The 22656-nt window shown below is 44.4% G+C and overlaps 1 long non-coding RNA gene across 1 annotated transcript in view; it reads right to left on the reverse strand.

Moving 5' to 3' along the window:
* Nucleotides 1-5849, reverse strand: part of LOC112475231 — an 11549-nt gene extending 5700 nt beyond the window's left edge. The window contains exon 1 of the long non-coding RNA XR_003044625.1: nucleotides 5690-5849. This is a non-coding gene — a long non-coding RNA (uncharacterized LOC112475231). The remainder of the gene's footprint in view (nucleotides 1-5689) is intronic.
* Nucleotides 5850-22656: the final 16807 nt, after the last annotated feature.

Genomic DNA, 22656 nt, shown 5'->3' on the forward strand with positions numbered 1-22656 from the left:
GGTGATGTTTTGAAATAGAACAGGATTTGAGCAAATGGTTTTCACTAGGCAGTCAGGAAAAGCTGAGTGTGGCTGAGGCTCCATTTAGTGATGACTCAGACCCTCATTCCTGGGCACTGGCTCATCCCAGTTGGGTCTGACTTCTTCCTAGTTATCGTGCTCAGCTGTCAGTTTCCCTCTTTGTCAAAGCTCATTGTCTGCCGGCCTATTTGATTTTCTGGGAAGGCCGTGCCTCTGTGCTTCCTCTTATGTCATTTGTACTCAGTTCCAGTTTCTATTTTGAAATTGATTAGGTCTTGATCAACCACTCATGTTTGTTTCCAGAACACATCCCGTTCAGCTCTGCCTCCACCTGGGAGAGATGATGATTTATGTTTTTCTCATCCAGAGGCAAGGCTTCTTCTGCAGCTGTTTTCGCATTTGGGCAAAGGCCCAGTTACTACCAGAATGAGTTGGGGGGAAGTGTACCGAGGGTGCTGATTCATCAAAGACTGCCTCAGACGTGCCACGTCACCCGGACTCCATTCCCAGGCTCTCCATCCCTGTCTCAAATTGGTCCTCGTTCGATCAATAGTTCCTGGGTCCTGACTAGGAACCAGACCCTGTTCTGGGACTGCAGACATGAAAGACCTCGGTCCCCAAGCCCGCCCCAACATGGAAAGGACTTCACAGAGTGATTACCACAGCACGGTGGGAGTCGGAGAGAGCCAGGCTGACCTAGCCCCTGCCCGCCTTCCCTCGCCCGCTCACAGCATGCTCGTCTCCTCCCTCCGCTTCGTTCTGTTCATGGTCGCCCCTCTCTTCCCACTGCCTGGAAGGATCTTGCCCTGGCCCTTCACTTGGCCAGCTCCTTACCCTCAGTCAGCCCCGGCTTAAATACCCCTCACAGAGGTCTTCCCCAGCCACCTCATCATCCCCTGCAGCTGCCCACAGACACCCCGACAGTCTCTAGCACATTACCTCTGCCCCCTTGGAGGCATGTTTCACAATCTGACATTATCTTGTTTATTTATTTGTATGTGGCATATTGTCTATTTCTCCCAAATAACATGTTAATCTCGGCCAGAATGGGATCCAAACATCCAAACAGAGGCTGAAAAAGTAGAGAGGGTAATAATCTTTGGATGCCAACCTGAGGAGCTTTCATTTATTTATTTTTCTCTAGGACAGTGATAAGGGCTCACATCAGCTAAGCCTGAAGGAGGCAGCTAGCACATTTCACAAGAGATCTTCCACCTAGACGAGTCGGAGAATCAGAGTTCATGCTCTGAAACCACGCAGGCTCTGCCAGCACCCTTATGAAGCTATCACTACTACTTTTAAACACTCGCTGTGCGCCAGCCATGGACCGGGTGCAGCACCTCATAGCCATTATCTTGTTGAACCCTCACAGCCGCCTTCGGGGAGACCTTCTCTTCCCCACGTGGCAGAAGAAATGAAGAAGAAAAGAGAAGTGACTTGCCTAGAATCTGCTAAGTGGCAGAGCCAGGATTACGAACCCAGGCAGGCCGACGAGCCTGGGTCTTACTGCCTCTTGTTCCCTAGGACTGGAGAGGGCTTCCTGGCTTTGCATGAAAGGGTGGCCAAGACAGAGCCTCCTCTGTTAAGATGTCTTGCCGTGACATCTACCTCTCTCCATAGCTCTTATCACAGCGGCAGTAATGCATTTGTCGGCATGATTATTGGTTTGACGTGGGTCTCTCTCACTGGAATGAGAGCTCCAGGAAGGCAAGGACACGCCTATTTTTCTCAGTGTTGTATTCTCAGGGCCCAGCATAGGACCTGTTCATACTGGCTGCTCCATAAATATTGGTTGAATAAATGAACTCAGAACTGAAAAGCGGTTACCCTACAAGTGATAATGGACAAATTACTTAACCTCTTTAATATTCTCATTTTCAAATTGTATACTATTCATCCTATGACCTTTAAAAGGTGATGAACTAAAACGAAGTGCTTATAAATTATTGAGCGGGATACCGATTATTTTTATTAAGGAATGATTGACAGTACATCTCCAGGATTTGGAGGAATTTTAGAAATGTCACTATCTAAAACAGAAGCTGAGTGGTTAGCGACTGAGACCATGATCTGCTCTTGGAGATGGCTTCTTTGTTTGAATGGACGTGTGGCCATGGAAGTCTTGCTTGAGGCCAGCTGGGGACTGGGACAGCTCCTTAAGAATCCATGCCTGAAAGAGGACAGCATGCTGAGATCTTTGCAATTGAACTGTGACAAGTTCGAGGTCATGGCTATTGTCAGGACAGGTCGTGAGCATGTAGTCTAGGATTGGGGAAAAAAGAAGAGACCAAAAGGTATGTTTGTGTATCTCCAGCACAGGCTGAAAAGGGGGAGTTTCTAATGGGTAAGCAGCTCCAAATGCACGAATATCCTCAACTCCACCAGCCGACTCCATCCATATTCAATTGTTGCTAAATATTTTAATTCCTAACCTCACCTGCTCACTGAGCCAATTTCTAGTTTCTACTAACCTGAGAGAGAGAACCCCAGCTTTGGAGTCAGAAAAGCTAGACTCGAGTCCCAGAAAAATTTTTTAAAAGCTGCCAAGTGTTGAGCCCTTGCTATGTGCCAAGCATTATGTTCAGCACATGACATGCTTTGTTTCATTTACTCTTCCAAGAAATTCTCCGATGTAGGCAGTAGTATCATCAACCTCATTTTGCAGATGAGAAAAACAAGTTGAGGCTCCACAGCTCGATTCTAAGCTCTATAAAGTCTGTTTCCTGCTCCATATAATGTAAATAAACATCTCACGACAGGGCGACCATGAAAATCAAGTGGACTAACGTGCCGAGTGCCACACAAGGCTTTGTGTTCCTTAGGCCAGCAACGTAAACATCACCTTAAAGCTTGTTAGAAACGCAGAACTTGGGGTCCCACTCTAAACTAATTGAATAGAATCTGCATTTTAACAAGACTCCCAGGTGATGTGTACGCACTTCAAAGTTTTAAGAAGCACTGATGTAAGGGGTTGTTAGCCCCCACTATTCATTGCTGAACTGGCACCTGACTCATTACTGCTTTCTCAGCTTGGTTAGTAAGAGTCTATTACTCCATACCTTGATTACTTCCAGAGCAGTCCTTCTCCAAGTCTAACGCGAATACAAATCCAACTGGAGATACAGATTTTGATTCTGTTGGTCCGGAGTGGAGCCCCAGAGTCTGCATTTCTCACATGCTCCCAGCAATGCAGCAGGAGCTCACAGAGCCCGCTCTCAACAACAACGGGTGAGAGGAACCCGACATATAAAATATCTGAATCAGCAACGAGGAAAAGCAGACCTTGCACGTGGAATGACTATCCAGGGGAGGCACCTCCACTTCACATACACATCTAGAGGGCAGGCGCATCTCCAGTCCTTGTGTTCTCAGCACCTAGTTCTGTGTCCGTCACAAAGGAAGCATGAGGCATCACCAAATAAATGAATGAATGAACATCAGTCAGGTCTCACCTCTCCCCTGCTTAGCACTGTCCAGTGTCTTCCTACACTGAGGAGAGCCCACGAGGCTCACGGTGGCCCACAAGGCTGGATCTGACCCGGGTCATGCCACCTCGCTGACCCCCTTCTTTGGCCCCCTCTCAACACACACACAGTCATTTCAACAACACTGGCCTTTTTTCTGTTTTGCAAACACACCCAGCGCTTTCTTGCCTCAGGGTCTTGGCACCTGCCCTCCCCTCAACCTGGAATGCCCTTTTCTTCCTCCAGCTCTTTCCATAGCTGGCTGCTTCTTGTCATTCATACCTCAGCTCAAATTTCACCTTCTCAGCGGCTGTCCCTGATTGACTTGTCTAACCTGGTGTACACACACCCTATCCCAAAACTCTCTATCGTGCATTTTTTTTGTATCAGCCCTCATCAACCTGAAAATATTTCATTTGTTTATTGGCTTTTTTTCTGATTCTCCTATCAGAAAGCAAACTTTATGAAAGCAGAGATCTTGCCTACAACCCCCAGCCCATAGCAGGTGCTCAATAAATAGCTATGGAATGAACGGATGAAGGGTCTAACACCCCCAAGGAACTCATAATTTGCTTCTGTGCTTGCAAAAACGGACAGAGAGTCTGGGCACTATGTGAAGCCAGAAGAGGGAGTCACCACTTCCTCCTGGATGAGCAACTGGGGGTGGTAATCAGGGCAGGTTCTCTGAAGGAGGTAGTATTTAAACTTCACCTTGAAGGGTGGAAAGAATTTTGACAGGCAGCAAAAAGCAGAAGTGGCCACCCCAGGCAGAAAGAACATCTTGGACTGAAGCTGACAGCGTGGGAGGGCTTAGGGAAGAGAATATACAGCTGATGGGTGGAGACTTGTTACCTGCCCTGTCCCTGCCTGACCCAGGACTCCAAACAGAGACAGCTTCGCTATAGGTGTGACAGAGCCTGGCAGGACTCCTGCAGCTGAGCAACTGAGGTCACTGCCTTCCCTCAGGCAGGCCTCAGCCACACCCTTAGACAGATGACAGAGATGACAGAGCCCAGCTCTCTTAAGCAAGACAAGGCATTAGGAGGGAACAGGTGGACCTGGGGGTTGACCTACCTCCATTCTCCCCCAACCCCCAACCTTACTCCAGTGGGCAGCTCTGAGGCCTGCCCGGCCCCTGCCCTCTTGTCGGTAAGGGTCCAGATAGTTGTAATTATTTCATTAACCTCCTGTCATAATTGTTTCGGGTCCAAGTCCTTGTTTATCTCTAAGCTCTGTGAAAGAGGGAACGTAATTGGTCGGCCTTCTTCTCTGTTCCATTCTCAGAGCTAAGGGCAGTGAGACTGGCATAAAAAAGGCTCCTCAACAAAACTTGTTCATTCATTCACTAAAGTACCTGCCCGTGTCAGGCCTTGCCCTATACACCGAGGATACAGGAGTGACGCCTGGCAAGGAAGGTCTGTATCCTCTCGAAGGTAGAATTAACATTCTGTTTGGGGGAAACACATATTAGAGGCTGCATTCTACCAGTCTCACTGTGTGACCTTAGCAAGCCCCTTAGTTTTCTGGGCTACAAAGAAAATAGAAAGGGATAGACTAGATCACATGGTCCAGAATTTTGAACTAAATTCTGAAGAATTCTGGAGTTCTTCGGTGCTTCCTGGATTCAGCAAACAATGATGTGTTTCTCTTACGGAAGATTTAATTAGACTAAGTAAGCTCTTTTTTTTTCCTGCTTGCTGTTTAAGGATTCCACTTAAAGGCCATGAGTAAAAGAAGTTCCCCTCCTAAATCTGGCTGGAAGCCACTATTCTCATCTAGCCTCACTCTGGCCATGGCGTGGGTGGAAAGCTGAAGGTGGCGGAATGACACCTAAGGAAATGCAGGGACGGATGCTGGCCAGAGAGAGAGCAGTCTGATGAAAGTCCAGCAAGATGAAGTCCAGTACTTTCCAGGTCTTGGGGACATGGAACTGCACACCTGGCAGCAGGCATTGGCCAGAGAATTCTCTGGGAGGCCTCAGAGCAGGTAACAAGACCATGACTGGCCTCAAGGAGAGATATGCAGGAGCTAAGCAAGGTCCCTGTCCGGGAGAAGCTGGAACCTAAGTACAAAGATACGAGACTTATATCAGACCGAAGTGCAAGATGGGGTTCCGGTCGGCTTCCAAAAGGGACACCACGACGCACGGCTAAGGTCAGAGTCAGAACTGCAGCAAGCTGACTCTATGCTTCGAATCAAGCTACCTGTCCAGAAGTCTTTAGGTCCACCACTCGGTCTAGTCCTAAGTCACAGACACAAGAGGCGCACAGCTCCTTTGACCTGGTCCTCTGAGCAGGGTACTTTCTACTGCCTAATCCGCGTCATGCAACTGGGCTGGATCTCAAATCCAAATGGGATTTTCCAAACCTGTAAGACACAGCGAGTTGTTTTTGAGTTTGATGAAAGGGAGTTGATTTCCTCTTAACTAAGTCCTGGCTGTGTCCTTGAGAATTAGACTGATATCTGGATTTCTGGCACCAGCTCACTTAGGGAACTGAAATGGCTTTTTCTGCCACTAGCTCAGAACCTCTGGAGCAGTCTTAATGGCGATCCGGAAGTTCTGTCTACATAATACCAAAGCAACAGATTGGTTCGGGCCAAAACTAATAAATAATAAAAAATTACTGCTATTCATAGTAAGTGTGTGAAAGCACTTTGGTCGCTTTACATGCCATCCTAGTGACCCTGGGGAGGCAAGGGAGGGGCAGGTCATTCTGTCCCTACCTCAGTTCCCTCTATGACGTCACCCTGTGTTATTCTTCAGGGCACTTAACATTCTCCTAAATGATAGTCTAGTTGTTTCTCCATTTTTAAATGTCTTCCCATGAATATAAGCCCCATGAGACGGAATGTGTTTGTCCTGTTTAGGGTTTTATCTCTAGGGCCTAAAATCTGTTAAGTGCTCAGGAAATATCTGTTGTATGAATGAATGAGGCAGAATTGTACATTCTGCATAACGGCATTTGTGAGAAGAAAAGATGCAAATTATACCTGATGAGATCACTATCATCAGAGCAATAATAGGAATTACCCTGGAAATGAGATTCAGAAAAAAATGAGGAAGGGAGATTCAATTATTAATGTTTATATTTCTATAGTTTGAATTGAAAAATGCTGAGATACCATCTCACTACATCAAACATGCAAAGATGGAACATTTGGGGACAGGACATGTTGGGGAGGACCTGGAGAAAGAGGCACGTCAGATATGACAGGAGTCTACGCTGACATGGCATTGTGGAGGTCAATCCAGCAACATCCATCAAAACAACAAACGCAAATGCCCTTCGATCCTGCTGTTTCATTTTTGTGAAATTTATCTTACATGGATAATCATAAACACATGAAATGGCATATATATAAAGTTATTTGTTGCAGTGTTGTTTATAATAGCCAAATGTTGGAAATCATCGAAATCGCTGTGAAGATAAACGAGGATGCTCTTTGTATACTATATGGAAAGTTTTCCAAGGTAAATTACTATAGTGGAAAAAGCAAAATGCAAAGCTAAGTCTATAGTATGCTATCATTTGCGTTTGAAAAGTGGAAAATGAGAACGTCGTTAAATTGTTTGTATATGCAGGAAATGTTCCTGGGAGAATACACACACAAAAAAAAACTATTAAAAAGTGTTGCCTATGAATAGAGTAAAGGGGACAGGGGAGAGAGGAAGGCTGTTTATGCCATTCCCTCTTAAATTTTTGATTTGAGAGATGTGGTTCCATAGTGTAGCGCATCTGCTTTACACGCGGAAGGTCCTGGGTTCACACCCCAGTGGAGCCACAGTCTGTGGTCTATGGCCATGCCGCCCTGAATAAGTCTGATGTCTGATCTTGGAAGCTAAGCAGGGTTAGGCCTGGTTAGTACTTGCGTGGGAGACCACCTAGGAAGACCAGGTGTTGTAGGCATAAATAATAAAAATAAATAAATGAATTTTTGATTTGGGAACTATGAGAATGCATTATCTGTTCATATAAATTGCTTAAATTTTTTTTTTTTTAAATTAGAAAGAGTTATTTCAACATGTGTGGGCCACACGAAGGATCATTGCAGAAACATCGTACCTGCAAACAGAGATGGATGAGGAGAAGATGTTGGTGCTGGGCCAGCTCTGACATTGGCATTGATGTTGACGTTAACTTTAGGGAAGCTGTTCCCTCCCCAGGGCCTCAGTGCCCCCATGTAGAGGATAATGAGGGTGAACCAGGGGACTTTTAAAGGTCTGCTCTGACACTCTGGGATCTAATCTATGACTTGGCTTTACTTAACTTGAACTAAATTACATGCTCTATAATATATGTCCTGTTAAGGCATTTCGAGTACTATATTGTATTTTGTTTTAATTCGGTTCATTTGTTCCCTTTTTAAAAAACTTGCCACTTGCCTTTTTTAGGAAGAGTTTCCTCTGAGAAGCTCCCACCTTGCCTCTGCAGAAAAAGGTCACCTGGGCCTTGAGGACGACTATGGCCTGGGATACAGCGGAGGAGGAGACAAGCCAGATCCCGAGTGGAAGATGACCCGAAAGGAGGCAGAGGGCACGGAGCACCAAGAACAAACTCACCGGGCTGGGAGCAGCCTCTGAGACACACGCTGAATCCCCGGACTCAGTTTACCCGGTTAGATGTTACAAGACACAAACGCAGCTCCCCTCCCGCCACTTCGCAGACCCGGGAGCTAAACTGCTCTGAATAATCAGACTTTTGATGAGGTAAGAAACACTGGTTTCATCTCACCGAAGTGAGTATTCCCCTTCCGGTAACAGCATTCTGCTTTCCTATTTGGGGAGTTTCCTGCCCCTTCCCATGGTCCCCAGACTGTGTGCTTCATCCCTGGGTCCAGGCGTCCCAGGCTGGCCCAGCAGTGGATTCTACCCCGTCGCAGTGATCGCCAGGCCCAGGGTTTTTGTGCAAAGCGTCGGGAAGTAAGATGTTCCCTTTGCTATCACAATCCAACCTGTTGGAGGAGGAATGTTAAGATGTGAAGTTGCTGGTCACCACGCCCGAACCCGCATAAGCTTCCGAACGGAGGAGGAAGGGAGGGAAGCGGAGACGAGAGACGGTGACACCTCTGGGAACCTGCTCTTGGAACAGGCTCGGTTTTTAAGTCACATTAACCAATACTTTTCTTTTCGTTAATTATTTAAGCCGATTTAGATTTCACTTCTGTTTCTTGTAGTCAAAAGGACCTGCATACACATGCCAGCTCCAGTGGACTGATGGTGATTCCTGGAAGAACCCTGGGGGCCTGGGCTCATGACTCATGAGGAAGGTATGCCAGGAAAGAGAAAAGGAGATGTGTAAATTGGTGCATCCCTTTGACTAAGATGAAACCCCTGACTCAGTCCTCTGCCTCACTCTGGACTGGGGTGTTTCATATTTTTACAAGGCTTGGTTCTTCAGATTGGAATATACAAAGAAATTTGTCAGCATGTGTCCCAGAAAGGTAAATATCCACATTTGCTTAGAGATTTAGTGGGTATTCTTGCCCTCAGAAGAACTGTGCTTGATGCTACAAGTAAATTTGCTCCTAATATCTGCCCTCGAATAACTTGTACTCTGAAGGAAAAGTCTGCTTCCTGTGTGACCTTGCATGCTTTGGGCTCCACTTGCTTCTCTGACCTCAAAGAGTTTGCAGTCTATATATGGTCGAAATAAGTGATGATGCTAAAGGCATAATGTATTATAGAAGTGATTCATAATGTATTACAAAGCAGAAGTGAGTCCTAGGGACTGCAGCCATGAAAGGTTATTCATTTATCATTTCTAAACTCTTTATCGTGGCTTCCCAACTTGAGCAAGCTGATCTGGGTAACAGAGATTCTTCTTGATGGAACTGTTATTCATTTTGACCCCATTTGACATCCTCAGAAAATAGACACTGCCGAAGAATGGGTTGTTTTTCCGAGAGAAAGCTATTCACTCAAAACATTTCAAAACCAAAACACACGCACAAATATACATTACTACTTTCGTTGAGGCAGTCAGGTTATGAAGGCATAATTTATGTACAATAAAACGATTGAGATTTATATTCAGTAAATTTAAAATACGCAATACAGCATTGACTGTAGTCACCATGCTGTCCATTTGATCCCCAGAACTTAATCATCCTGTATCTCTAAAACCTTTTACCCTTCGATCAACATTTCCTCATTTCCTCATTCCCCACATCCCCAAACCCTGGGAGCCACTGTTGTCTCTGCATTTAAAAGTCTGACTTTTTTAGGTTCCACATATAAGTGATATCATGCAGTCCTTGTCTTTCTGTGTCTGGCTTATTTCACTTAGCATAATGTCCTCCAGGTTCATTTGCAATCCATGTTGTTGCAAATGGCAGAATTTTCTTCGGGTTCACTGAGGCATTGTTCACAATAGCCAAGATATAGAAACGACCTAAGTGTCCATCAACAAATGAGCGGATAAAGAAAATATCAGGTTATGCATGTGCAAACACACGGGGGAATAGTATTCAGCCTTAGAAAAGAAGATCTTGTCACTCGAGCAGGGCTGTTTTGATCCAGTCGTATTCAGCTGTCACTCATTAAAGCCCTGCTCAATAGACCCCATGTTTACTGTCCATGTGAAACTGGGTCTGTTACTTAGCTGCTTTAATCCTCAGTTTCTTTATCTCCACCAGCTTTTTGTGAGGATGAAGAGCCCTGGATCATAAAGCAATGAAACATTAAGCATTAACAAGAATACATTCATGGCCAACAAGATTAAGTTTCTATGGGCAACCTTACCAAGCCCAGGTGTTCTTAAAACCTAATAGCATAGGTTCTTAAAACCTCATGTGGATATTAAATGTTAGAACTAAAAAAAAAAAAAACTTTTCCACTGAATCCTAGCTCTTAATTTTGGACTTACTGAAGAAACAGAAGCCCTGAAAGGCCAAGATCACACAGTTACCATATGCGAAGCTAGTTAACGAATTCAGAACTTCTGACCTTGTGCCCAGAGCTCTCATTATCCTGCTTAATCTCCTTCCAAAGGCCGGTTTGAACAGTGATCAGACACAACCGACCTTTAGGCCAGTCCCCTCCACAGTGGATAACCACCCGGCTGAAAGTACCCCCAGTCGCTCCCTGTCACATGACCCCGTCTTACTCCCTCATAGCACTAATTCCCACTTTCGCTCACTTGTCTTCCTGCGTCTCTGCCCATTGGAAGCTAAGCTGTGCCAGGATAGGGACCTCTGTTAGCTATATTGCTTGGTACATAATAGGTCCTCAATAAATGTTCATTAAATAGAGATTAGAAAAATGGACTTTAATCAAACTATTCATGTTTACGACAGGTTTGACTAAATGACAGTTATCTTCTCTGACAACTTTTTAACCCATTCAAAGGCATCACCGGCCAAATCAGAGGGCGAGAGCTGCTTCAGGGAGCCAGGCGCCAGGGGCCCAAATCCCATTCCCATGCTGTAATCGCCCAGTCCTGCTCCATCTTGCTCCTCCAGAGGACACGCTGTCTAAACCGTATCGAGTGTTAACTTGTTAAATCAGTTACACCCAAAAGAGTTGAGATTATTTAACAATGCAATAAGATGAGGTCATATCAAGAATTCTGAGGAGAAGCAGAGTTTTCAAAGACTCTAGTTCCATGCCAGGGAGCTATTGTTTATGAAATGATTTTTGGAAAATTAAGAATTAACTCAGTAACTAATCTCTTTCATGGGAATTCATTATGCTTAATTCTCTCATTTGAAATTCTTTATTCGAGATCCGTTCCATAATCATCTTACCAGTCTCACTTTTTAGAAAATAATATGTGAAGCGAATGCCTCTAAATTTAATTTGAGTTAAATTTTAATTATGATAACTCATCTGTCTGGAGGAAAAAATACATAATTGCCAACCATCTTTGTTCTAAACAAAGACTGGTCCACTCGACACCGGTGGGAACGTTCAAGACTATCTGCACCGGATCGTAAGTCCCCAGAGGCCAGGGGCCGCGTGAGTTCTGCTCATTGGTGTATTTCTAGAGCCTCGGGCAGTGCCAGGTTCATAGAAGGGGTCTAATAAGTATTTGCTGAGTGCATACAGAAATGTAGGGTTATTTACCCAAGGCAAAACCTTCCCATGGCTTATCTGGGGAGAGATTGGACTGGGCTTGTGGCTCTCAGCCCGGCCCCAGAGCAGACTCGTGCAGTCTTCACACCCATGGTCTCAGGCTACTTTTCTCAGAGTCTCACTAAAGAGGAGCACCAAAATCACTAGGTTCGAGGAACCACTACAGAAACAACAGGAACCTTTACAGCGAAGGCTTGATTTCATGAGGACCATGAGATTAAGACTTAGATGAACGAAGTTCTGGTCACTCTCACACTACTTAGCTGGTGTGTACAGCTCACAAAGTCACGTCCTCACTCTAGACATCATCCCAAAATGGAGTGGATTCTTTTGATCATGGGTTTTCTCATCTAAAATTCTCCACTCTGTGGCCCAGAGTAAGTTTTTACACCGAGGGCACCCAAAGGCGAGTCCATCTCCACTGCTGCTGCTCCTCCAGATGCCCACAAGAAAGGCCTGAGGATACTGTCGCATCTTCCTCTGGCCAGAGGCAGAGTCATGCCTGCTCTTTTGGGGGCAGAGAAGGTGACTCGCCTAATATCCTTCCTGCGTCTCGTAAAGATAAGGCCAATTTCTTTCAGCCTCACTAGATGAAAAACCTGTGCATACATGTTAGGAGCTACGTGTGAAAGTTTCAAAAACAAAAACAGCTAAATTTTATGAAAAACAGACAACAAACCATCTTTCTTCTTTTTCCATGAAAATAGAAATAATTTTCAAAACTCCTATGCTAGGTAAGAGTGCTCTCTGGTCCCATTTGGTTTTTAGTCTTCAAAGATGGGCCCCAGCAAACCATACATCCCAGTGTTCATGCCACTGAGTAGTCCTCTCCCATACCAAATCTAGGTGAGACCTGCGTAACCAACAGAATGCAGTGGAAGTGACACAGTGTGACTTCTAAAGCTAGGTCGTAAGAAGTCTTACAGCTTCCACGTTAATCTCCTGGAATGCGAGCTCTTGGAATGCTCATTCTTGGATCCTGGCCGCCATGTCGTAAGAAGCCCAAGCCACATAGAGAAGCATGTCTTGGCACTCCAGGTGACCACAGCCCCAGCTGAGCTCCCAGCTAACAGCCAACATCAGCCACCAGCCTCAGGTGGGCTCCATCTTGGATGCCTGGCCCAGTGGGGTCTTCGGAGTTCTCCAGCCCCAGCCACCATCTGATTGTAACCACATGGGAGACCCCAAGGATAGGCTGCCCAGATGAACCCAGTCAACTCACCAGACCCAGAGAGATAATAAGATATTGTTTTAAGTCACGAAGTTTTGGAGTCGTTTGTTACGTACAGTTAATAACTGGAACACTGCCTCAAATTCTTTTAGTAGTTTCTTTAACCCTGAGCTGCTCTCACAAGTCATTTATACTCGCAAATGAAAGACTTCGTCTTTCTATAGCCAAGGTTCACAAATTGCTGGTTTTTGTTTTAAATACCATTAAACTTAAATTTTTAAGTTAGGAAAATTTTCCCATTTGCAAAGGTTTGCCCTGGATGTAAAACAATGAATTTGAGATTTTTAAAAAAATATATTATAAGGTTAATTTTATAAACTTGGCTCCAAATATATGTCTGTTACTACGGGCTTATACCTCTTATAATTCTGTTTTCAAAATTATAATATTTTCTAATATACTGCTCTTCCTTTAGCTGCGGTTTCATTTTTCACAGTTTTAGTTACCCACAGTCAACAGAGGTCAAAAACTATTTAATGGAAAATTCCAGAAATAAACAATTCATAGGTTTTCAATTGCGCACCGTTCTGAATAACATGATGACGCTTTGCACCATCTCATTCTTTCCTCCCAGGAACGTGAATCGTCCCTTCGCCCAGTGTATCAGTACAGGACAAACGATATTTTGAAAGAGACTTCATTCACATAACTTTAAGTATAGCATATTGTTATAATTGTTCTGTTTTATTATTACTTCTTGTTAATCTTTTACTGTGCCTAATTTATAAATTAAACCTTATCATAAGTATGTATGTATATTAAAAAAACAGCATACAGTCAGCCGTTCATATTCAGTTCATATTCATGGTGGATTGAAAATCTTCTAAAACAAAACGTTACCTTGTTGCTGAAATGTCCTATGTAGTTAGGCCTCAGAACATGTACAGACCTTTTGTCTTGTAATTATTCCCTAAATAATACAGTATAACAACTATTTACATGACTTTGACATTGTGTTAAGTATTAGAAGTAATCTAGAGATGATTTAAAGTATATGGGAGGATGCACATAAGTTATATACAAATACTACATCGTTTCAGATAAGGGACTTGAGCATCTGTGAGTTTCGGTATCCGAGTCCTGGAGCCGATTCCCCTGCAGATACTGCGGGACAACTGCATATTCTTTACATAACAAGAGGGATCTCTTACCTCCTTGCTTTCCATTTTTGGAGGTCCCAGGAGTTACTTGCCCCGTGTCATCCCCACCGGCTCATCCACCAGACCTCTGGGCCTCGCCCCCACTCACTCTCTCAGCCTCCTCGTCTCCGACGGGGCTGGAGTCAGTGGTGTGCAGCGCTGGCTGGAACGTACTCTTGAGAGCCAGCTGTTAAATTTCAGAAATTCTGTGAGCTGGTTGTTAAACACGGCCATTATTAAACGTTAAATTATATTAAAAAATAAATAAATGCGTGATTAAAGATATCACATTAAAGAGAGGTAATAACGACTCAAAACTCATCGCTTCCCAATTAGTTTAGTAGATGTTGCTATCATCTACGCCCTTGAGGTTGTTCACACCTGTCATATTCATCTGGTAGAAAGAAACACTCTCACACGCACGCAGAGGTGTGTGCGTCTTCTCCAGGCCCGTGTTCAGTGACATCACATCGGCAGCTTAAAATCAGCCAAGGTGAAAGTATTTACAACACGGGTATTTGCGAATGCTATAAGTCAGGGCTTAATTTGTGGTTTTGTTGATTATATAGACTTAAGAAAGTGAAAGTGATAATGCCAGTTTTGCTTAGAACTGTGTCCAGTCTGTAGTTGTTACAGTGTGACAAGCGCATAAAACCGAGGGAACATTCTTCTGGATTCAGCAAAAAAGTCACTCACACCGTTAACATATGAGTGATTTTCTAACCTCTTTCATTTTACTCATTAATAAAAGTATCAGCCAGCATTCACGTCAAAATTATGCCTGTCACCCAATTATAGCCATAGTTGACTCTAAATACAAGAGTTCCATGCAAATCAAGTGCATTGTCTGAGTATAATTGGCTATATGCATTTATATTATATTGTTACTTGTAAATTATGGACTGCACGTTCTTTAGAAAAGTAAAATTTATGATGAATTTGCGTATGCATATACATGCACATTTTCTTTTTCAGAGTCTAAAGAGCAGACGCTGACCTCTGACTTCCTTCAGAAGCCCCTCATCTCTTCCATCAAGACCACCAGGCCCTGCTGTGACCACCAGGACTTTAGGCCATGTAAGGTCATAGCAAGCCCAGGGAAGTGCCTGCAAGCTTCTGCCAAGGAAAGGAAAGCCAGTGTTTACAGTGATGCCTGGCTTCAGAATGGCCTTTGTCTGCTCAGGGCCTTTATTTATTTTCACACCAGCCTAAGGCCTTTGACCCCAGTTTAAAGCCAAAGAACAGGAAGAAAGGTCCCTTTTTTCCATGAGGACGGGCCACATCCTTTGGCAGAGAGAGAACTTCAGGATGCTGTGAAGGCCTGGCCCGGGTTGTCCCAGAGCCCTGGAATGACAACTCATGTTAGGACTGAAAAGAGAAAGGCCGCACTGGAGGTCGCACGTCCTGCGGGATCTCTGCAGGAAGCCCACACTCCTTCAGGTACCTTTTTTTCAGGTGATGTGGTTTTCCTACGGGGGGGGCATATTTCTTTATTTCATTATTTTATCCACATATAATTTATATTGTAAATAATGCCTACAGTTTGTTCATTTATTCATTTATTCATTAAATCAATATTGAGCACCTCCCCTGGGTCAGGCACCATTCTGGTGCTGTGTGTACAGTGGTGACCCAGACAATCTCTGACCTCAGAGTACATAAGGTCAAGTGGACAATATAGACATTAAACTGGTTTCACAACCAGTTGGATGCAAACTCTAAGTGCTGTCTCCACACGTTCCAAGCTGAATGTATTTCTTCACCCAAACAAGTACCGTTCTGAAATGTCTGTCAACAGAACAATCATAGCGACAGCTCATATAATATGTACCAGGCACTAGTCTCAGCACTTTATGTATATTAACTCATTTAATTGTCACAAGAACATGATGAGATAAGTGCAATTATCACCCTCACTTTGCTAGTGTCGACAGTGAGGCACGAAAGGCTTAAAATCTCATCTGAGGCCACTCACCTGATAAGCACTGGAGTTGGTTAATGGCACCACCACTCACCCTAGACAGGACGATCAGGTGAACAAGGTCAATGTGCCAAAGTTCCATGAAATTCAGCAAAAGCCTAGCTTCAGTTGTACGCAATACTTGCAATACGGATGAGGCTTAGGCTGGCACCCTGACTCTGCCACTTTCTACATGCGGGACTTTGGGTAAGAGTTAATGTCTTACTTAACCTCTCTGAACTTGTTTCCTCGTATGTGCTGTAGGAACAATTATGATATGCAATTACTTCCTTGGCAGGGAGAGACTGTTAAGAGGAGTCAGTGGTATAATGGGAGCACACGCTCTGCACACTGTCTGACGTATAAGTGCTCGATGTCAGCTATTATGGTGAGAATATTGGAAAAGTTCATCAGAGGACCCTAGCTCGCCCAGGAGCCCACAGGCTCTATGAAGTCACAGACTGTGGTTACATTGCTCACTGGAGCGTAAGCCTAGTACATAAGAGGTGTTGAATATTAGTTGGAGGAAGGGAGGGAGGGATGGATGGGTGGACGGATGGACGGATGGACGGAAGAAGAGAGGATGGCTCTTTGCCTCCTCTGTCCAGCAGGAGTTATCTCCCTCCCAGAGTATTTCATACATGCATCTAGTCCCCTCCAAGCAGACTGACAGATACCCAAAGGCAGAGATCAGCTCTTCCGTCCTGCATCTCGCCACATCCCAATTTACGATTTCCCAAGGAATGTGCATCAAGATTCTGAAACAATACTCTGCACACTTAGACCCCAAAATACCCTAAAGGTGTCATCTGCACCCTGGTGCTCTTTATCCCATAGAACTTTCCACACTAGAGGGACTTCCTGTGATGCTTGGTGGAATAACGCTTGTGGGAACCAAGGTTCTTGCCACTAGGTGTCCTGGTCACCCCACCTCGAGACAAACGGGAACCATCAAATGTTCACAAGGGAACTATTTCTCTTCAGGATACAAAGTTCCAAAGGAGAAAGCATGAAACCAGAATTACATAATTATTAAAAGCACTGATTTTCAGGTCAGATAGAACTGGTTTTAAATCTCCGCAAGTATCCTAACTACTTTGAGCCTTAACTCCTTCATCTGGAAAGTAGAGATGATAACACCTTCTTTGTAGGGTCATTCGGAGCATCAAGTTGTGTACCGTAGGTGGATTATTTAGCACAATGCCTAGTGCAGGGCAGGTGCTCAGTGAAATACCGTGTCACACCTGCTCATAACTGGCCATCACTGCTACTTCTTTGAAAATTAGAAAGAGACCAGCATATCTATAGCAACTCAATCTAAACAAATGAAAATTATGCTTACTATTCTTAATAGGCTTTTACGGAGCACCTGCTATGAATGTGAATAGCCCTATCAGCCAATTCCCTAGTCACTCATGAGCAAAAAGTGGGTAGAGTATGGTTCTAATACTTTCTCCCTCTCGTAAGTGATAAGAGGGGTTACAACCTGAATCCAAAGTTTCACTCATTCATTTTTTATTAACCCATTCACCAAATCTTTATTGCAATTCAATCAGACACTGGGCTTGACTCTGGAAATACAGAGGTGAGTGACGCAGACAAGGTCCCTGCTCTCACGGAGCTTCCAACCTAGGTGGTGCACATCAGATAGTGTAACCACAAACTGTGATAAGTGCCCTAAAGGAAAATTACAGGGATCTATAAGCACATGCAAAAGGGAGGACCTTATCTAAGGACACGAGAAGAAAAACAGATAGATTTTGTATAACTGAAAGAAAAGAAAGGAATGCCACGGGACTTGAAAGGGGCTTAGACTATCAGTCTCTACAACCCCTTAGGACTTGCAGGAAACCAAGAATACAAATCCTCCAGGTCCTCTCTCTGCTTGACTATCCTTTCCTCCACCCACTAGAGTCCCAAAGCTACACGTTCCAGGACAGACAAAAGTCTGTTTTGTTGTGTTTTATGAATAAGTGGCTGTTTGGTCACCAGGATTACCACGCAGCTGTTATTTCAGCCTGGCCCACAGCCACACCCCCGGGAGGAAAGTAGACGTAGCTAATGTCACTGCTGTCCGGTACAATGTGCAGAGGAGTCAGGGACATGCCCAAGAGCATCTGTATGAAGCAGATGTCCACTCTATCCCCGGATGAACGACCATCAAAAGTTCTCAATTTACAAGAAAGTTCAAGAATAACAACAAAAAAACACCTTCACACACAATATTTGGTCCATCCAAGGAAGGCAAAGTAGTCTACAGTCATTTCCATCATGTTTAAATATCATACTCTAGATCGGAAAGGTTAGAATCAAAAACAGACGGGAGTACCTGTTTTAATAACCCTTTCCATAGATAGTGGTAACATTTTGCAATCCCAAATAAAAGTAAAATGGAAGATTAAGAGACTAGATAAGAATTCCTGAATATGGTAAGTGGAAAACCTGTTTCTAACATTATTTATGCAAAGAATGAAGGCATCTCGACATGAGCTTCTTTCGGACTATTTGTTTCATAAGACACATTTGGAGGATGTGGTGTCCTTACCAGCTTTCCCATGACAAGTAGGTAATTCTCTCCTATCTGGACCTCCTTTCTGCCACTGCCATTCAAGCCACAGTAACATGATGAGTGAGACCCGTGGGCTCCACCTGGTCACCTCACTGGCTCAGGTGTCCATAGTCTTCTATCACTGGCCCTTGGTTTCTGGCAAATTCCCCTCACTCATCTCACTCCTCGGCTGGACTCTTCAAAGTCAATTCACAATTTGTTTTGACCTCTCATCGCCGTTACATAAACGTTCTGTTCCTCTTTTCATTTTTCATTTGGGAAAGATGTTTATCGTTTCTTCTAGACTAAGTTACCGGACCGTGGTCAACAATAACCCCCATGTCTTTCTCAAGACCTCCTAGAAAAATCAGGTCTCTCCAATCCCATCTGGAGTAATTAATTTTTGACCCCACCCCCACCCCCGCCCCCGGAAGCACAGTGTTGATTTCAGCCCAATATCCCAGGCTGCTGAAATAAGTTTTAATCTTGCTTCTACTTATGATCACATCAGCGGTAGTATCTGCCCCGGAGATGTGTTCCCTAACATAGACCCACAATATAAGGTAATGGGTTAGCACTCTAGTTCCAACATCAAGTAGACACAGGTTCAAATCTCACCTTACCTCCTGTGGACGTAAGCCACTTCCATTCTCAAAACCTCTGTGGAGATGAAAACAATAGTATCTTCCTCAAATGTTCTTGGATTACATAAGAGGTTTTGTATTGAACGTGCTGCTTAATATTCATTCAGTAACACCAACCATTATTTTTATTTTGATATATACATGTTCTCTGATCTCAACAAAGTTGCCCATTGAATACAAAGGACAGAGCTCCCCTGTGCTTTTTGAGAGACCTCCCTCCAGGTCAGTACTTTTCAAACTGTAGCTGAGTGAATGCGGAAGTCAATTTAGCATGTCATAAGCTGGATATTGTTAAATTATAACAGAATGTAAAAAACAAATAGAACAGATCGAAGTACATTATATGTTATAGGAACTAGATGGTGTTTTGTCAAACGTATGTATATATGTATGTTGTGCATAAGTATACTAGGATATGATGTAAAATGCATTTCTTGCTGTGTCACAGGTCAAAAAAATAGAAGTTTTGAAAGCCATTGCCGTAGGCTGACCCACAGCTATTAAATATATTCTTTGGTAATGATATACTATTTAGGAGAGACATCATTGCCCCCTACTGGAACTCCTGATTTCTCATAGAGACACCATAGATTAGCACAGGCCTTGCTTTTACTGCCCCTGTCCATGTGACCCCAGGCGTCCTCCCCTACCCGTTTGGAAGCTCACCTAAAGGGGACTCACCTTGAGCTATCTTGATGCCCTGAGCAATGAGTCAAGGGCAGCACCAGAAGTGGGAGCTGGCGTTGTCATCTTTAAAACAATTTTGAAAGCACAGCATCCTTCCCTCCTACCCTCCTCCCACAGTCTCTCCTGGGAAACTATGCTGAGAGGCCCCATGACTGAGTCTCAGCCACACACATTATCCTTGGTCCCCACTTCTACCTCATCCCACATCCCAGCTGAGCAGGGCCTCCCCAGCCCCTACGCAGCCATCTGTCCTGGCTTCTCTGGGAAGACTACACCCCTTAGAGGAATGTGGACCAACCGCTTGTTCTCAGAGCCAGGACGGCCAGCAGCCTCCATCCTCGAATCCCTGAGCTCTGAAATAGCTGGTGGGGGTTGAGGGAGAAAAGAGGTGGGAAAGATATGAGACCCAAGAGGCCTCACCGAGAGGTCAGGGCTCACAGAAAACAGCACCCCTAACCCATACCCGCCTCTTAAGACATGGGGGCCAGAATCCGATACCTTTACTAAGAATCTATTTAATCCTGTTTCATTACCACGGCTCCCACGAACTGAGTGCTCATCCCAAGTCGTCTACACGTGAGGTCTCAAGTAAATCTAAGGAAAGTTCAAAATGGAGGCTGGAAGGGGTCGAGTTACTTGCCCAGGTCACTCAGCGGGGAAGAGGCAGAGGCCGGCTTCAGACTCACAAGTCCCTGAGTGTGGGACCAGTGCTCCTGGCCACCACTCTAGGTTTGGCTGCACCTCTTAACGTCAACGCTTATCGAGAAAGAAACAAAACATGAATACATTGCAAAGTGACGAATAAAACCTAATATAAAAAAGAGGTTAAATCTCAACTTTCAAATAAATAAACTGATGCGTGGTATCATAGTAGGCATTTTTTACGATATAAAGTATTATATTAACTCCCTTTAAAAGTAACCTCATTTGTTTTGAGTCTTAAATCGGGCTTTTTCTCCCTTGGCTAAATGTGCTTCAGCCATTTCCTGGTCTGTGAAGTAAAAGTAAACAAATCTCCAGTGTTTACACTATGCGCTAGGCACTGTGTGTGCTCAGTACTTTTATGTATGCCATTTGATATAATGCTGACAACTGTAGGCTCAGAGAAGTTAATTAATTTGCTGCAGGTCACACAGCTAGTAAGAGACAGATTCTAACCCAGGCATTTCTGACTCCCTTGCCAGACTCCCCAGCCAGAGTTGCCACCTGGGTGAGTGCAGGGCCCATCCCCCTGACTTTCGCCTTCCCCTCTTCCTCTGTCCACCCACCAAAATGAACACAATTATTCGAAGGGAAGGAGGTCAAAATGGTCAAGGTCATGAAAAACAAGGAAAGACTGAGAAACTATCACAGACCATAGATGACTGAGGAAACACGACAGCTAAACTCAATGTGGTGCCCTGGGATTCTGGATTGCAAAAAGGACTTTGGCAGGGAAACTGGTGAAATCAATGGCTGGGTCCTAATGAGTCTCCTACCTTCCCTCCTGCTGCCCTGTAATCCATTCTCATGTAGCTTCTAGAATCATCTTTCCAAAGCACAAACTTGACCATGGCTCGTTCTCCTGCTGTGGCTCCTCCTCACAGGGTCTGTCTCCATCTCCAGCCTCTCCTCACTTCTCCTCCCTAGCTCCGTGGCTCTGCTCCAGCTTCGCTGACCGGGCAGCTGTTCTCAGAAAACACCACCCTCTGGACCTTTGCTTGACGCATTCCCTGTCAGCTCCACACCACCTGGCCTGCAGTTAGTATTACAGATCTCTGTCTCTATCTCTCTCTCTCTCTGTCTCTCTCTCTGTCTCTCTCTCTCTCCTCTCTCTCTCTCTCTCTCTCTCTCTCTCTCTCTCTCTCTCGCTCAGTTTAGACGGCATTGTTTTCCAGGAAGCCCTCCCTGATGCCCTTGCTCCCAGGCCTGAGTTAAGCTCCCTCCCCTGAGTCCCATGACACCCTGTAACTGGCTCCCATCATAACGCTTCTCATCCTGAATCATATTCATATTATATAATGTGCCCCTTCCCTCTCACACAAGTGAGTCCTCACTTCTCTGGAGCACGAGGCGCATGCCCAAATGTGGCATTAAATAGCATTCGCTCTCATTGTGGAGAGGTTAGTCCTTCGCAGCTGCTTCCTCCGTTTCTCTGATTGCTCAAGAATGATGTTAGCCTGTCTTCGACATTCTCTGTTAATCTTTTTATTTTCAAATAATACCAGATCAAGCCTAAGATGGGCACTTGCCATAGGCAAAAGGATTTAGCTTGAATTTAGGACATTGTTTTGTTTTTATTGTATTTATTTTATGTATAAAATACTATTTGTGGAAAGCAATACAAGTTTTTCTTCTACATAGACCAGCCATCTTTTATAAAATTAATTTGTATGAGTAAGGGAAGTAAATCGATTTAGAAAAAGTTTGGTAAATGGCTGTACAGGTGGCGTGTAGGTGATAAAATCAGGCGCGCATACATGCATACATGCATGCAGTCGTGAAAGTTCCCCTGCATGACAGAAACCCTGTCATTACTACGGCTAAGTCCTTGTCATGAGACATGGCGTACTGCTGTCTTTGCCACCAACTACCTGCGTGGCTGGGAGAAAATTACTTTTCTATTTCTTGGCTTACTCACCTGTAAAAAGAAGAGAGCAAAATTGGGCCACAAAATTATATGATTTCATCTCTCAGATACAAATCCCTTCTCCTGCTCACACAGTACGGTAATAACTTCACTGAAAAGGAACCCAGAGGTGATCATACGTTTTGTGTTAGAGATCAGAGATCTGAGATACATAGAGGTTAAGTGACTTACACAAGGCCACATTTCAATTAAATTTAAGGCCAAAATCCAAGTTTCTCCAGTTCCTGGTGACCTGTTTCCCCACGCTCCACCATTCTGA

The sequence above is a fragment of the Pteropus alecto genome, unplaced genomic scaffold (assembly GCF_000325575.1).
Source record: "Pteropus alecto unplaced genomic scaffold, ASM32557v1 scaffold40, whole genome shotgun sequence".
Lineage (NCBI taxonomy): Eukaryota > Metazoa > Chordata > Mammalia > Chiroptera > Pteropodidae > Pteropus > Pteropus alecto.